Source organism: Fundulus heteroclitus, chromosome 21 (genome assembly GCF_011125445.2).
Source record: "Fundulus heteroclitus isolate FHET01 chromosome 21, MU-UCD_Fhet_4.1, whole genome shotgun sequence".
In the NCBI taxonomy this organism is placed as follows: domain Eukaryota; kingdom Metazoa; phylum Chordata; class Actinopteri; order Cyprinodontiformes; family Fundulidae; genus Fundulus; species Fundulus heteroclitus.
This window is the reverse complement of record NC_046381.1, coordinates 16270376-16285363: the sequence shown is the minus strand read 5'-3', so window position 1 is coordinate 16285363 and position 14988 is coordinate 16270376. Positions and strand designations below refer to the sequence as shown.

General features: G+C 40.6%; 1 protein-coding gene across 1 annotated transcript in view; it reads left to right on the top strand.

The window, feature by feature from the left end:
* The first annotated feature begins 14434 nt into the window (after positions 1 to 14434).
* LOC105921578 (solute carrier organic anion transporter family member 5A1) overlaps positions 14435 to 14988 on the top strand; it is a 47209-nt gene continuing 46655 nt past the window's right edge. Inside the window, exon 1 of the mRNA XM_021313475.2 lies at positions 14435 to 14572. The gene's annotated coding sequence lies outside the window, so the exon portion shown is untranslated. The remainder of the gene's footprint in view (positions 14573 to 14988) is intronic.

Below are 14988 nucleotides of genomic sequence, written 5' to 3'. Positions count from 1 at the left end.
CAGTGACCCTCCCCGACTGATGGTGGCTGACTAATAAACAAAACGAATCACCACTTGTTTGTCAGCGGCGAAAAAGGCCCGTGATTAGGCCGGCCCCGGACACAAAGCAGCACACTCCTCTGTTTGCGTGAAGTCTCGCATGAAAACCCGGCGCCATTGTGTGCCCGGGCCTCCTGGCCCACGTCGGGGCCTTGCTGTCACTGGGGGCTAATTGCACTGCTCTCTCTGTTCTCCTTTGTGGTGCAGCACACTTTTGCTCCTTGTTGCTTTTTGGAGAGGTTGGGTTTGGGGGGGGGGGGGGGGGGGGGTTGTAGGGGGCAAGGAGGCTGAGAATAATGAAGGAGCCAGCCAGTGTGACCAACAATGAGATGGCGGGGATTACGGTGAAGACAAAGAGAGTGTTGCAGTAATTAACACCACTGCTGGTGCGTGTGTTTGAGCTCAGAGGTGTGCGTCAGGAGCAGAGGGCACTGCTCCGTTGGCAGCTGTGTCTCCAGACCTGGAGAGACGAGGAAGTGTGTGTGTGTGTGTGTGTGTGTGTGTGTGTGTGTGTGTGTGTGTGTGGTCACCGAAAAGAACTGATGAAAGGACCAAAGAGAATAAAGACACGTTACAAAAATGAAAGACTTTTAAAGGTGGTGTTATGTGCAGCACTGATCGGGATTATTTCTGTTTTCAGTGCAAAGGCATCATATCGTAGATCTTTATGCATTCTTTTGTTTTATTTTTCAAAATCGAATTAATTGAAACAACAAGAAAAGGGTAAGGCAACACATTTCCATTGTTTTATCACCTCATGTTTTTTCTTTTCTCACCAGCTCACAGTGAACGTCGACTTTCTTTTTTTAGTTTGGTTTCTTGACGTATAAAATATTCTCCTTTCGTAAAAAAAAGCTAGACTCTGCTTGCTGATTTAGAATCCAAACTAGTAAGCTGCTTTTGGACAACTTTTTTTTCCCAGAAGGACTTCTTTGATAAATTTTGCAAAAAAAAAAAAAAAAAGATTTGGCAAACCACCCCTCATTACGGCAGCTCTTTAAGTGTTTTTTTTTTTTTTTCAATTAAGGCATTTGCCTTAATTGAACATGTTCTCATGTCCTTCTCATTTTGAAGATAAGAAAAATGGGGGTTGGGGTGGCAAACAGCAACTTTTTCATTACAAATAAAAGCCTCTAAATACTCAAACTACTATACTAACTACTATACTATGGAGTAAAAATATAAAAAATGTTTCTTTGAGGTCTATTTTACAAGAATTGATAATAATGCAAATAAATGTGACACTATTGTTTTTTTTGTTAAACAATTGTTTCTTATTTTCTTCTTAATTGAATAAGTGATATTTTTCAAGTCTGACATATGTGCACATATAAGAATCTATTTTTCATGACTGTATTGTTTTTTTTTTGCAATTTTTCTATGTGGCGCTACTGTAAAATCTCAGTTTTTGTTTTTTTTTTACTATAATTTCTCATTTTTATATGTAAAAGTGGGCATCAATCAACATGTCACTCTGATGCTGCTTAATTTTCCTGTGGAGGGACAATAAAGGAGGATTATTTGCTTTACCTGTAATTTTAAAACATGCATAACCGCACATAATAAAACATACCAGTCAGTTTATCCTTAATTCAGTAAAAAAAAAAAAAAATTAGGACAGATATACAGAGATAGAGATATATAGAGAGACAGACAGATAGATAGAGATAGACACACAGATATAGATAGATAGATAGAGAGATAGAGACATACATATATAGATAGAGAGAGACATAGATATATACAGACATGAGATATAGAGATATATAGAGATAGAGATATATATATAGAGAGATAGATAGAGATATATATCTATAGATATATATATATATATATATTATACATACATATATACATATATATATATATATATATATAAGGTTGTCAGCTGTATGGAGTGCACAGATTTTATTAAGTTTATTTATCAATTTTGCTGTAACCAAGTCATTTGATAATTTGCAACCAATTAATACATTTTTGTATCTTAACTCCCAAATAGCAGGGTTGCCTTCTCTGACAGTGTGAGGGCATTTGTTTTTTTGTTGTTAAGATTTTGCTTTTAATTTCCTAATTGTTATTATTCCCCTTATGTTTTAATTAGGCCAGGTTAAAGGGTCAGTTGTTTGTAATGCCTGAGTTTATTTCTGCCATGTTGACCTCTTTTACGGGTTACAACTTAAAAATTCAGGTCTTTTTTTGTTTTATTTTATTTTTACATTCTACAATATCTTTTTTCTTGGCTGGTCTATCTGATCCCTAACATGCAACAGTAGGCTTATTTTCCCGACTGTTTCCGGGTATAAAGTGCCTACATTTAAGTGATTAGGGACAAACTTATAGAAAATGACTGCTATGTTAATCTACAATGAAACATTCAGCTTTAAAGAAACCAAGAAACTTTCTACCTGGGTGCAAAGGCTGGTGAAAAGACACTTCATCATGATAGTGTGAAAAAGTTCATATTGTGTGTAAGTCTCAATTAAAAACCGATGATTGCGGTCGAGGAAACATCCGGAGAACGCGGCGGCTTCTTTTTTTGTTCTCTATGAAAGTTTGTTATGGAGATCCACGTGTTTTTCATAGTGAAAAATTTTTCTGAAAACTGTCCAGGCTGTCAAACCAGCGAGGCTTTCAGCTGGAGCTAATCATTTCAGCTGAAAGGCTGCCCTTCCTTTCATCCCTGATCCATCCATACTTCCCTCGGCCTGATTTTGTCCTGCCTTGTTTCCATCTTAAGGCTGATTAGCAGGAGTGGTCCTTTTACAGTGTGGTGGCGGGGTAATTAGTGGGATGAGCTCAGCAGAAGGATCCTCTTCAGGGGATGAGAAGGCACACGACCCAGCACCCTCTGGCATCTGAAGACCCGTGTGTTGTCAAAGGAAACACCAAACTCTTTGTCTTTACTCCTACTGAATAAACCCGGAAAAGGCAGCCCTCTCCTCCTATATGACCCAAAAATACCTCATGCTTGGATGTTACTTCTAGCGTTGAGAGAAACTAACAGTTTTAGGCTGCAGTGTCTTCACTCTGAACAGATGCAGGGTGAGAACCACTGTGGCCTAAGGGCCTGAAAACACACACACCTTCAATTTGCAGCTTAAGTCCTCTAAAGGGCAATTATTTCATTCATATGGAGGTAATTGTCTCCCATGAATATGAAATGTTTGTCGGTCCCTCCTTTAACGCTGTGAGGGCCATGTGGATGCCGCTGAAGGAGGACAAAGCCCTGAAGCCACGGTCCATTTCCATTTGCTTCAGAGGAACTGTTTACAGTAAACTGAGGGTCTCTACTGACTCAAAGCGCTCTGCGGTGATGGACTTGATAAACAAACTGCAACAAACTATTTGTGCCTTCAGTTATAAGTTGTTGTCCGTGAAACCCAGTCTGGGATGGTGTGCTTGCATGCTTTCATCGTTTTATTAAAGGTTTAAGGGACTAAAATTAAGCTCTTTCTTGTTTCTGGGCCTGTTTTTACTGTGAAATCTTTATTCACATCTTTATGCATCTTTATACTTGGGTGCATTTGCCTTGGTTCCCTGATCTGTTTGGAACCGATTGAAAGCCGGACCACTAATTACAGGAAAACACCCATTTCACTTTGGGTGCACGTTCAAATCACACATGTTGAAACCACAAGTTTAGCTTCACGAACAACCAGGTCATTCAATTCAATTTTATTTATATAGCGCCAATTCACAACACATGTCATCTCAAGCCACTTTACAAAGTCATATTCAATCAAATCATACAGATTGGTCATAAAGTTTCCTATCTAAGGAAATCTAACAGATTGCATCGGGTCTTGACAAGCAGCATTCACTCCTCCTGAAAGAGCGTAGAGCCACGGGGACAAAATAATTGTCGATGGCTTTGCAGCAATCCCTCATACTGAGCATGCATGAAGCGACAGTGGAGAGGAAAACTCCCCTTTAACAGGAAGGAAAAACCTCCAGCAGAACCAGGCTCAGTGTGAACTGTCATTCGCCTCGACCGACTGGGGGTTAGAGAAGACAGAGCAGAGACAAAAAGCACAGAAGCACACATTGATCCAGGAATCCTTTCTATGTTTTATGGTAATAGCGGATGATCCGCTCCCCCCCCCCCCCCTTCTCGCTGCAGCTGGTCACCGAACGGCAACCAAGCCCATTCAATGGAAAAAAAGAAAGAAAAAAACAAAACATATTTTTGCTTGCTAGTTAAAAAGGTGATGTGAAATAGCAGAAACTTTTAAAAGTGCTCTGAGAGCAGGAGTTTGGTGGGCTAAAAATGGAGGGTTTGATCTTGCTCTCCTCCTTTTAGAATCGGGGGGAGCAGCTGCTAGACTTCCTCCATTGTTTAGTCACCTTTCTTTGTGCATGAAACTAGCTGCAAAAAAAAAAAAAAACACTTCTAATGTAGCTTTGTTAAGAATCAGTCCTACAACAGCAACTCCACTAACCAGTAAGGTGGATGATATGCTGGGACGTTTCTGAAATAGGAAGACACTTTCAGATTAGCCATGACATTCAGTCTCTGGGACCAACTACTCTAGATCTACACCTAATGAAGACACCAAGAAAATACTACATAATATATTAAATTCTTAAAGTTTTTCAACCTCCTTACAGGAATCTTGGACTACCCCTTTAAATTGGTTCATTAAGAGAAAAAAATCCTGGTTCCATTTTAAGTGAATGTTTTAGGCTGTGATTTTTCTGAGCTTTCAACCGTCGACATTCAAATTATTTTCAGTAAACGAATACTGATTACAATTTTTTTTCTTAAAAAACCCACACCCCGGGGGGAGAACTTTCAGCCATCGCTGTGTCATTGTCCCTCTAATCAAAGGTGTATGCTATCAGAGTGAAAGACCCCTGCAGGGAAGGGAGCTCTTAGGCTCTTTTCTTCACAAGGCCCATATTTGTTAATGTCCCCATGATTTATTAGGAAAGGGACACTGGGTCTGCCTTTGTCATGGAGACCCCTGTGCATGAGCATGCTCACTGGGTGACCTGAGGGCCCAGAGGAGAATGAAGGAAGGAAGAAGTAGGGGGGGAGTAAAGATTTTAGCATAAGCATGAGGACCAATCTGCTAAGATTGCTCTGCCCACCAAGGGGTCTTCTACAGACTTACACTCTACCAAGGGGTCTTTATTTTGGGTTCCTTGCCCTGTTTTTCCTCACAATTACTACACCACCTTTATGTCCTGATCCACTTGTTTCATTCACATGCATCAGATGCTAAGTTTACAGCTTCAAGCCCCTCTGAACGGTTAAACTAATAAGGGGTGTAGCCCCAGCTACAGACCAGGGAGGCCGCACCAGAATGTTCACTTAGGAGGGTGAGAACGGCTAATTTAAAAGGATTCCTCTCCTGTAAGCAGATTGTGAGAAACCCCCTGTCAACGAGGGATATAGCTCAAGCGCAGAGTCCTCCTATATCTCTGAGTGCTGCTGTAAAACCATTAGCTGATTTAGCCGTGCAATTATTTCCGTATTTCTGCATATTTTCGATAACGTACAACACCAAGGGACTGCTTCTCAAAAATAAAGAGCCTAGGGGGGATTGATGTCGAGGAAGGAGCATCATCAGCAGCATCACTCTGGACTTCCAGTTACAGATGCAAACACCTCGATATCTGCCATGTTTACATTTTCCCGTATTCCATACATGGGGAGGATGTGGACGGTCAAGGCTACCGAGCCTATAGCAGTGAGGCTGAGATGTGGACGATGGGGGGGGGGATGGGGCTTCACAGCATATTCACCAGCGTAAGTCTCTTTATTCCCTTCAGTGGCACAACTGGCAGACACTCAGCTTCGTTAATGATTCCCGTAATGTCGATCGGGCTATGATGGTTAACACTGACAGGAACGGAGTGGGACGGAGGGGAGGGGGGCTTCCAAGGTCGTCAGACGTGTTGAGCGGGTTGCACATAATGAAATGAGTAGACTTTTGCTGCTCTGATGACAGCTTTGTTGTTCACGTGTATTCCGTGGGTCAAATGTTTTCATGCATCTTTCCACAAGCGTCTCAGTAGTTTGCTCCGTTCCTTTGGGCCGTTCCTCTTGACGGAACCGATGTAACCGGGCCTGGTTTGTTGGCCCACTTTACTCACACACACCCTATCAGCTCTGCTCACACGTTTTCAAAGCTGAGAGCTTTGAGATGGCCACTCCAAAACATTGGATTGAAGTTTCCTCACCTGTAACAGAAGGATGTCATCATGGGATTTCTCTAAAGCTATAAGTGGCGGTCGACTAACAGCCAGTCGGACGTACAGCGTCTGTTTTAGGCGACTTTAGCTTCTTCGATTAACTCAGAATGAAAATGTTCACATCAGAAAGATACAAAGCTATGTTAGCAGATATTACCAGTTACAGTAAAGGCACAATTAAGACAAGAAAAAAAAACACTGTACAGTTATTAGTTGTTACAAATAGCATATTTAAAAATATTAAACAAGTTTGCACCTGAAAAGCAGGGATGTAAATGTGTATTTAGATTGTTGGGAGCAGTGATGGTTATAAAGTCTAACAGCTGCTGGGAGGAAGGACCTGCGATGACGCTCCTTTGTGCATTTAGGATGCAGCGGTCTGTTACTGAAGGAGTTCTCCGGCTATGAGACAAGAGGTATATTTTCCACTAAGCTTGCAGTGGTGTGACTTTCTTCTATTACAGGTAAGGGAACAAAGGAGGTAAGTAAACTTCACACGGCCTTTCTTCAGACCATCTGAACGACCCTTTAAGCCACTTTGTCTCTGATCTGCTGTTCTGCTAAGGGTCATTATCCATTCAGAGAGCCGTTTTTTTTGCCCAAAACTTTAACTTCCTGTCAGATGGCCTAAGATGTTGCCGTAACATTTTCATGCGATGTTCTTTCCTACTATTCTCTGAAGCGTGCCAGTCCTCCCTGCAGTAAAACAAGCCCACAACATCCTGCTGCAATCTCCGTTCTTCACAGTTAGTATGGTGCTGTCAGGCTAGTTTCATCAGACCCTAAGAAATGTCTCCAAAAGCTACAAGCTTGATCCTTGTGTGTCTATGCAAACTTTAATTTTGCTTTCAATTTTATTACATTTTTTGAGCAATGACTTCTTCAGTCATATTTAATTAATTAGTATATGCATTCTGATGAGACTCGTTAGTCAGATTAAAGGCACCATTTGGAAGTGAGATTAGAACAGGTAATAAAAATATTTTTCATTAAACCCAAGATCCTGTGCTATAAATGTTTTTTAAACTTGTCTGGTGTAATATTCTAATCTCCAATATCACACTTTTATTAGCTGTCAGTGAAAAATCATCACTATCAAATCAAAGATTGAAGACAGCTGTCTAATGTGTAAATCTATCTAAATAAAGTGTTTCACTTAGTAAATTGAGTTACTGATTTAACTTTCCAACAATATTCTCATTTATTGAAAAGGACATAATTGCCTTGGCTTTCCCAATTTGTTAAAGGGTGCAACGATCTTCTGAATTAAAAAAAAAGTAAAAAAATGTTTTTACTTAAAAGTCCCCTCTCATTATTTTGATATTTAACAATTAATAATAATAATAATAATAACAATTAATAATAATAATAATAATAATAATAATAATAATAATAATAATAATAATAATAATAATAATAATAATAATAATAATTAATAAACATTTAAGCAATCCCAACTGATCTGGAAATCTTTTACAGTTAAATCTTTTAACTGTAAAACATTAAATCTTTTAAAGATCATTAAATCTTTTACAGTTTAAGTGCATATCCAGTTTAAACTCTATGGATTTAAACACAGATGGTTGGTGATGAAATCACCAAAACTTTCCATTAATAAATCCCGGTAGTTTGTTTTCGTGTCCTTATCCCCATGGCGTCTATTTCAATGTTTGGCACGGAGCGCCATCTACTGGTCAACTTTAGATAACGCCGCTGCGTGGGTTTAGACGCTAGAGGGCAGTGTTGCATCAGGTCGCCAGAAAACTATGACTATATTACTGACCTTATATCACCCTGAGTGGAGCAGCAGCTCATTTTACGGTTCTGTTTCTCGCTGCTGTTTAACACTTGATCGCGCTTTAATGAAAAGCCGTAGATCACCAAACAGTAATGATAATTCCGCTTTCATATCTGGCTCTGGTAAATAAAACAAACTGTTTAACTATCTTTAAATAGTTAAACAGTTAAACAGCCAATTAGTTTTTATGTTTGTTTACTTGAGTAAAAAATTATACAGCAGTAAAAAGTTTAATGCCATTATTATAAAAAGGCTTTGAAAAAAAAAAGACATTTTTGTTCCATGTTGCACTTATCCACAACTGCTGAAAAATGTTGCTGTTGTTTGTTTGCATTGTTCCCCTCAAAAAGCGAATGCAGAATTCAGCTTGAATAGATTCTGGGAGCACATTAACCTTTAGAAAAGCTCCTCATGTCAACTGTGAGTTTTCCATTTGGTCTCTTTTCCTCTCTGGATAAGTAGCATTTAGTTCTTAGCATAAACCTGCAGCAGGATGAGGATTCAAAGGTATTGGCTCAGCCTCAAGGTGTGAATAATATTAATAAAGCAGTAAAATATGATGAAACGTATTTTTTTATAGAAATTACACTGATGAGACATGAACACAGTTTTAAACAGATGAATTTTAAGAACCCCTTCATCCATCAGCTTAATAGCAAAGGTCATCTATGATGCCACTTAGCTAGAGATCTCACCCATAATTACACATGCAACTATTTATAGGTATAACTACAAATTAGTATTAGAAACTGGATTAGAAACTCTAATGTTGGAGGGGTTTTACCTGGAATAAATATTGCCTCAATTGCACCTTCATTTCTCCATGTCTGTTGCAACACCACCACATTGGTGATGTGGTGGTGATAGCCAGAGATGACAAACTGCTGAACAACAAAAAAAGACAAAAGCCTTGAGAGGTATCCTGACGCGTTTCACTGGTTCCTCATGACTAAGTGCTAAGAGACACCAGGTGGGACGTGAAAACATGGTACAGTATTCATCCGCTGTGAAAGATTCACATTTTATCAGAACCATGCATATTTGTACTCACTACCTTTAATTGTTATATTTTGAATAAAATCCAATGCAACAATTCACCTATTAATGAGAGACGCAGCTGCATGGCTTGTAGTTTCCTGGGAAAACCTGCAGAGAGCCTCAGCTCATGTAGGAGAATCTGTTGACAGGACGATCTGTTCGTTCAAAAACCTGGCTCACACTGATTAGTGCCAAGATTAAAGCTATTGCCAAATAGTCCCTATGTAGGGGACAAATGAAACACAAGGACTAGTACGCTCTTCTGAGATAAGACCAAAACTGATCTTTCTGACCTACATGCCAAGAGTGTTATTTAAGGGGACACCAACACCGCTAACCCCGCTAAGCAGACCATCCTCAAGACCAAACATGGTAGAGGCAGGATCATGCTGTGGGATTGTTCAACAGGAGAGTTAAAAATGGATTAATACTGGAAGAAAACTTCCAGCATTAGAAGCTGCAAAGGACTTGAGGCAGGAGCAAAGATTCACCTTCCAGCAGAGCAGCGGCTCCATAAAGCCAAAGCTACAACTGAAAGCCTTAAATTGACCCATAAACATGCCCCAATCAACGTCCAGGTCCAAATCCAACTGAGAGTCGGTGGCCGGACTGGGAAACCGCTATTCACAGATGCTCTCCATCCAATCTGCTTCAGCTTTAATATTGATTTAATATTGAAACAGTAAGTGCAGCTGAAGGTAGTAAAAGTTTTTACACACCTTTGCCAATTAATGGCTTTTCCTTATTTTTAGCACTGTCAACACCGTAGACGGATAGTGAAGAAAATAAAACTACGGAGCAAAAGAATTATGAAGCAAACAAAGGAAAGTGAAATGACTCAAAACATCTTTTATATTTTACATTCTTCAAAATAGAGCACATTTTTTTAGAACACCACTTTGTTCACTCCTTGGAAATCTCACAATAGGCCTAAATTCTCCTGAAATGGTCTTCCAAGGCTTGGAGAGGTTAGAATCATCGTCAGAAACAGAACAGCTAATATCTAGAATCCTCCAGATCTCAGAATCACTAAATTCTCCTCTGCAGTAACACAAATGTTCAGAAAACATCTTTACTATTAACTGTCTAACATGCAGGATTTAGATCCAAACAATGAGACCTGTGCACAAGCTTTATTCCTTCAAAAGAAATACTTTCAGTAGAATCAGTATCGCCTTAAGGTGCCTTGGGAACTTCCTCATTTCCAAAAAACAAAAAGAAAAAACAACTGAGATTCTCCATAGAACTTCACATTAGACGTTATGTTGTTAGAGATGCATGTTGATCAAGCTCCCACACTTTTTATGAATAAACCGCAAGCAAACAAAGTACATGCAAACAACAAAATTCATCTACCCTGTCATGGACACATTGAATGTAGATTAAATAACTAACAGTTACATAGTGATTATAAAATGTGCATTTTTTTTAGAAGGGTTTTAGTCATTTTTTAACAGTACATTTTAGTTAATGGGAAAAGTGTTTGGGTATTAATGGAATTATGGCAAATTCTGTTTCACTGGAAAATCTGGAAAACCACAAAGACATTTGCTCAAACTTTTAAGCAATTCTGTTTGGCTCTTGTTTGTTTGTAAAGGAATCACCCAAAAAAGGTTTCACTAAGTTGCGAAAATCGTTTGGTTAGTTTCATAAAGCATGAAAATGACAGGGTGGGCACGCTGTGAAATGGCCTCATAAATGCAATAAATTTAAAGGGAGTTCTCTCCCCATATCGGGGGAAATTACCCGTTTTGGTCCACTCTACCTGCACGCGGTCACTAAATGCTAAAAATCAGCCGTTACTGTGGCCTTGAAAGTCAAACGTTCAACTGTAAAACAAGAAAACTGATAAAGAATATAACAGAGAGATCATTTAGAAACATCTTCAAACGGTCTCTCACTTTTCCGCAGAGACAAGGCTCAGTCATGCAGCGGCTGTTCCACATGCCTCCTTGCAGATGCTTCAACATGAACAGGGCGCTTGTCCAGAGCTCGTGGTTCCGGTATTAGGCAGAGTACCTGCCAGTCACGGTACCAACAGATGTCCTCTCAGAGACAGTGGAACGTGTTTATGCCAGCGCGGTGCACACTGTGCCCTTCTTCTACTTCCATGATGACATCGGCATACGCTTACTGGTCGTAAATAACGACGCGCCACTCTCCGGTGTGCTTTACCTCAATCGTTCGTGGTCTCCTAGGGTTATATCTGGTGTCTTTCCACATGCTGGGGTAACTCATCAGGTGAAACAGGAACATTTAAAGCAGGGGCAGTCTAAAACACCTTCCTCCCTTTTGACGCAGACCTGAAACGTCTCGGTGTTTCATTTGAAACTCAAACCTTGAAGCCAAACTTGAAGGTTTCCATTGAGAGGTAGAAGAAATTTCTCTTTTGTTGACAACGTAGGTGGCGATAGGGGTTGTGCCTTCTGGGGGGTGATGTGGAGCAACAGGGGGGGGGGGGGGGGGGGGGGGGGGGGGGGGACAGGGCTTCGAAAAATGAAGATGCAGTAAATCTGTCTAAGATCAGACCCTGTCTAAGGGTCATGTCCGTTTCCAGGGTTGCTGATACCATCCTTCATGATTTTCTCTACCATTCACCAAGATTAATAAACAATCCCCATTGATGAGCAAGTTAGGAAGCATTCCCTGCCCTCAACGTAGGCACGGCCCTTATCTTTTGGGTCCCACATGGTTGTTTCGGACATTTCCTTGATGTTTCTTGAGGACAGTAACCTTTGGCTCTGATGGCCGGACTGATGTTCAGGAGTCTCAGCAGCTTCAAGGGAGTCGGGTGGTGCCTCTGACTCTAGCAAAGCACCGACCCCGTTTCTGGGTCTCTCTCGTTGAGCTTATTGACACACTTCTCCTTTTCATATTCTGTGTTTTTTTTCCATTTGTCCTCCTCTTTCTCAAGGTACCTTATTCTTCTGTCCAGGATCATCATCACAACATTCCCAATATCTCCTTGCTATCTCAGCTTCCTTTGATCTCATTCTTTGGGAAATACAAATCAAAATGTTCCCCTTATCTAAAAAAAAAAGTCTGTGTTGTTCACTTTTTACTACGCATCGCATATACACAATCTAATTAGTACATGTGGCCCTAAATTATGCACATGTCCTTCCTGTCATGAGGCATGCCGCCTCGTCATGGGAGGCTCACTGACAGTGTGGACAATCCCAGGGTGGACATGTTCAGCTAATTTTAGCTTTGAATGAGCACATGGTGGACCTTCAGATAGCAACATGATTCATTTAGCAAGCTGACTATGCACTTTTGAACAAATATGTTTCAGTTTTCTGAACTGTATTTATATAAACTGGTATTTAATTACGACAGAGTGGGCACGTTAAGCTTGACAAGATCTAACTACACACATATTACGATGAGAATGACAAAATATAATGGTAAATACTCTCTCCCCACTAGTATTATACATGTTATATAAGTTCATGAAAGTTGCACTATTTTGGCATTTGAGAGCCAAACCTCAGGGTTTAAAAGACATTATTCAATTATTAATGTAATTTTACCGCCTTACTGTTGCACTACTGTTATACATGTTATAATTTCACAAATGTTGCACTATTTTGGCCTTTGAGAGCCAAAAGTTTATTCAGCTATTGTCACCCATTCCAGGTAGGCAATAAAAAGTTCTACTACCCTCAGTAGTATGCAGTTCTTCATATATACACACACACACACACACACACACACACACACACACACATCAATTTCAAACAGATGGTATTGGTATGGTATTGGTATCGGCCAATACTGCACAGCCAGGTATCGAGTATCGGTATCGGGGACAAAAAATGGCATCGGCGCAACACTAATGGAAATAGATGATCAGAATGGCTCTTTTCATAGGTTGTTGTGGACAATAAAACCAGGTAAAAAAAAATACACAAGCGACAGAGCTCTGTGTGGGTCATGCCACCATGTACATCCAATGGAAAAAGAAAACCATATAAAATGAAATAAAACCTATTTTAAGTGAGTTATCATCGTACCAATGAGTAAATGTTTGGCCATTTGTAAGTAGACGTCATAGATTCATTGGACCGAGTGATTCAGCAAAGGACAGCAAAGCAGCCCAACCACAGTGAAAGATTGCCATTGTCCGCACCGAGGTTGCCTCTTGGGACCCCTGCCATGTCAGCAGGGGTCCCAGCTGTCCACATGACGAAACGTCCCCCCCCACGTGGGCCCACAACGCAAGCTGGTACATGCAGGCAGAGGCTCAGCATAATCTGTGCGTGCATAATGACGCCTCTAGAAGGACTCAGTTATTTTTTTTCTCTTTTTTATAAAGCTTTTGAGTGTGGCTGCCTATTACTTCACTCTGCTTTCCAACCAACAACCAGGTTGGGAAGTCAGCGACGAAACGACAAATTGACTTTTGTGGCTAAAACGACACAGGCTCAAGACATGAATGCGCGTTCTCGCGGGCTCTGCACCATTTGCACGCCGGCGCACGCAGCGCCGCGCCTGGTGAAAGCGGGGTTTGCTTAATTGGCTTAACGTGCATTCAGGATCCAGCTGCAAGAGAAGCGCGCGCCCTCTGTTTCCTAAAACACCTGTTTTTGTTTTGTGGATGACAAAAACGTAGTTTTAGCAGAAACATAATACTTGTTTTGATTCAGTCGTTCACTGAGTTTTATTAAAGTAACGGGCAGCAGCAGAAATAACATGCGAAGCGTAGATGTTTAAAAACAAACATCGCCGCATACACAAATACAATTATGTGCAAAGTTGTGAACCTGAAAAACACTCAAAAAGGGTTTCTTTCCTGTTTGCTTGAGCAAGAAAGTGTTCAAGGATGTGGGACTTTAGAGTAGAGCAGGGTTTTATGAGGGTGTTGAGCGTCTGCAGCTAAACCTGATGACTCTCCCAAGGCTTTGCCACTCAGGGCAAAGAGCCGTGTTGCACCTGATTAAATTCCTCACTGGATTGTGGATGTTTAGAGCCGCACCTCCTCCAGTCATCGCTGTAATCTGGTTTAATAGCCGGCTAATCGGCAAGGAACAGATCCACAGTTGGTGGTTTGTCCCATATGTCGATGTTTAGTAACCTTAGAAATACAGTGACTGAAGATAATGTCAGATTCTTACCCTTAATGCTCCGTTAATTTGTTTAAAAGCGCGGAGTCAGGTCCATTCATGAATTTGTTAAAGACGCACATTTTAAAGGTGTGACTAAACATCCCGACCCATTTGTGTTTCTATAATCGTAAACATTATTAAAAACAAGACATTCAATAAACATAAGTGTGTTTGTTTTCAACAAGTTACGCCAAAATGCGATCACGTTGCGAGGGATTTCTGCTCTGAATTACTTGTGGGAAGTTTGATGTTGGGAATTTCCGACGGTCCGTGAAGCCAGCAGCAGCAGCAGCCGCCGCTACCCACCCGCATCGGGGGCAGCCTTCCTTCATTCAGCGCGTGTCAGGCTGCGGAGCGGAACAACAGGCTACCTCCATCCTCTCGGTCCGCTGTGAGTACAACCACCCCTCCGCTGCATTCACGCCGCCCTTCATATCGACGCCGCGTTTTATGCTCGCTTATTTGTCGCCGATGAGGCTCGGCTTGAACTCGGCGTTGATTTTTTTTTTATCCTCAAAAGCGGCGTCCGAGACGTGCGCGGAGAGCCTGGTCTTTTGTTCTGTCTTTGTGTATTTTACCTAAAAAGACAACGACAAATTATTAGAAAAAATGTTATATAATTTAACACGTTGACAGTGAAGCTATTGTTTATTTATGTGTTATTTTTTTCTTTTATTTTTTAGAATATTTATACACAATGTTATAGCGATATTGATCCCGTTTCGACGTCTAGTATAAGCAGAAACACAAATTAAAGGGTTTGGATTTTATGTCTTTATAAATATACCCTTCTTCAGATGCCTTCAT